The 2,925-nt window shown below is 22.3% G+C and overlaps 1 long non-coding RNA gene across 1 annotated transcript in view; it reads left to right on the top strand.

The window, feature by feature from the left end:
• LOC116186614 overlaps window positions 1-2,732 on the top strand; it is a 3,638-nt gene extending 906 nt beyond the window's left edge. Inside the window, exons 2-3 of the long non-coding RNA XR_004151627.1 lie at window positions 1,359-1,467; window positions 2,535-2,732. This is a non-coding gene — a long non-coding RNA (uncharacterized LOC116186614). The remainder of the gene's footprint in view (window positions 1-1,358; window positions 1,468-2,534) is intronic.
• Window positions 2,733-2,925: the final 193 nt, after the last annotated feature.

Here is a 2,925-nt window from a genome sequence, read left to right as displayed (position 1 = left end):
TGTCTGTTGATTTACTTACAGATTTGTCCATTTGTTTTGTTCATTTATGTGCATCAAATATATTAATATATCAATATATCTGCATCAAATGATGTATGTATTTCTTACTTCAATTTAATAATTTATATTTATTTGAAATTTAATTTATATTTATTTTTTTTAAAAACTATTTTCTATACTTTTTTTCTTTGTTCACTTATATATATATATATATATATATATATATATATATATATCAACATATTTACATGAATCCTTTTATTTATTGATTATTTATTCATTTCTTTATTCTTTTCTTATTCATGATTTATATTTAGATTTTTATGTAGATTAATTATTAATAAAATATTATAATTAAAACACGTTGATATATAAATAACTAAATAAATGAAACAGAGAACAAATAATTTGATGCATACAAAAATGAAATTAACAAATCTAAGAAATCTATAAATGAATCATTAGCAAATGAATGAATAAATATATATATATATATAACTAAATATATAATATCTATATATAAGTAAACTAGTAAAGTAATAAATAAAGAAATGAATAAATTTATGTAATATATAAATGAAGAAAAGTTTATAATAAAGTCTACAAATAAATTATTATCTAAATAAATGTACAAATCTATAAGTAATTAAATAAATAAATAATTTGAGGTGTAATATAAGTGAACAAAACAAAAAAATTTAGAAGCAAAAATGAATAATTAAATATGTAAGTAATTGAATAAATAAAAGTATAGGATAGGAATATATTGTTAATTAAATAAATAAATAAATAAATAAACAAATTGAAATGTATAATATATTATTATATTATTATTATATTATTATTATATTTATAATTATATTATTATTATTATTATATTATTATTATTTAAATGAATAAATGAATAAAAGAAAGTTTACAAGAAAGTTATTGAAAAAACAAGAATAAATAAATATATAAATATATAATATATATAAATACAAATATATAATATATAATATATAAATATAAATAGATAATAAAAAACATACAAATAAATAAATAAAGATTGAATAAATAAATAATTTCATGTAAAAAAAAATCCATAAATAAATCATTGTACAAATATATCGATAATAATCGATAAATCGATAAATCGATCAATAAGTAAATTATATAAAATAAAAAGTGTATAAATAAAAATATAATATAAATAATTAATCAATTAAAATTTAATAATACAAATAAATTAATAATATATATTTTTAATGTTGTTAATTAAAATAATAAAAATATATATCGTGCAATATTTTAATTTTCCATACAATTTCGATTATCGAAATAATCGAAATAATCGAAATATCGACTTTCGTCACCAGCCAATGAGAGAGCTCCGTGGCGACTTTTGGCGCGCAATGTCAGTCTTGTGTGGAAAGTGAACAAGGGAGGACGTGTGATCGCTGCCGGCTTGGAAAATTCTACTGCGCAGTAAGTAATTTTGATTGAATTTTGCTACCGAATTTATAATTTATTGTCATTTTCGTTTATTTGATCATCCTTTTATTATTTTAAGTGTCGAAATTCATTGATATTTTGAGTTTTCTTCTTATTTTCGATCATTGAATACCGGTAGTTCGTGCTTCGTCGAGGCGGGATTCGAATAAACTTGTTGCTTCATTTTGATATAATTTTCCTACGGATTTGTTTTACGATTTTGATTGTCATTTGAAAAAATTATCGATTTTCGGGATAATTTGAAAGAAAAAGTGATTTATAGTATGCATACATTACGATGATTTATGACTGATTTTAATGTTTCATATCTTTTGACAAATAAATTTATTAAAATAAATTAATTTCGAATAGATTTCTATAATTTCTTCATTCATATTGAAACAAACGAAACGAAGGCAATTTTATTTTATATTTATATATTCGGTTATTATATATTATATATACTGTATATTATTTCGGTGGTCATATTTCGTTTCTAAATGCGTCTCTTTGCAATGTTTATGTATTTTTTGTGTTTTGTTATGGTCGAGGATAATTAGATGTTTTCATAACATAGCTTTTCTAAGAAATTACGTGTTCGTATTTTTCCCACGCTCGACATGTTTCGACAGGCTTCGACAGGCTTCGACAGGTTTCGAAAGGCGACGCGCGCATCTCCCTCCGCTCGCCCCACCTCGACCCCGCGAAAATTATTTAACCGAAATTGTTCTACGTCATCATGTATCCTTATTCGCATTAGAAACTTCACTTTTTCTTTCGATTTGTTTGCTGCGTAATACGTACATATTTTTTTCTTAAGCTATAATTCGTATCATTATTAATAAATAAATACGCGATTATTATTATAAATGGCAATTGTTCGAAATTAAATTATTCGTTTTTCTCTATTCCTTTATTTGACGATTACAGTGTTAATTAATTCACCTTGTGCCTTTTTAAGATAAAATTTGTGTTTGATCATTGCTTTATTTTTATTTGTGATTGATTAATTTTATAGATTTCATGTATATATTTAAAAATTCTCATTTTCTTTTGTACAGATTATTACGATTATCCGATCGATGTATTGGTCAGAAAGGCGGGAAAAATTCCAACATGGACGCCATTATATCTTTTCAAAAGGAAGCTTGATTTTCTGCTCATGTATTGTATGTATTTATTCTATATTTGTTCTATATTTCGATCGTTATTATATCATATACTTTATCATTACGTGAAAATATATTTCATCTTATATATATAATGAACATTCGCCATAATTATTAATTGTTTTTCATGAATGATATATATTCTAAATTCTTTAATTCATACAAAATTGATAATAATCGATTCGTGATTTTTAATAAAAACAGTAATTTTTTCTGAAACAAATGTTCGATGGAAAGTAAAAATATTTTGCTTCTTTTTACATAAAATTCCCCCCTCCCCCCA

This window comes from Apis dorsata, unplaced genomic scaffold (assembly GCF_000469605.1).
Source record: "Apis dorsata unplaced genomic scaffold, Apis dorsata 1.3 scaffold_1014, whole genome shotgun sequence".
Lineage (NCBI taxonomy): Eukaryota > Metazoa > Arthropoda > Insecta > Hymenoptera > Apidae > Apis > Apis dorsata.
This window is presented reverse-complemented; position numbering and strand designations above follow the sequence as displayed.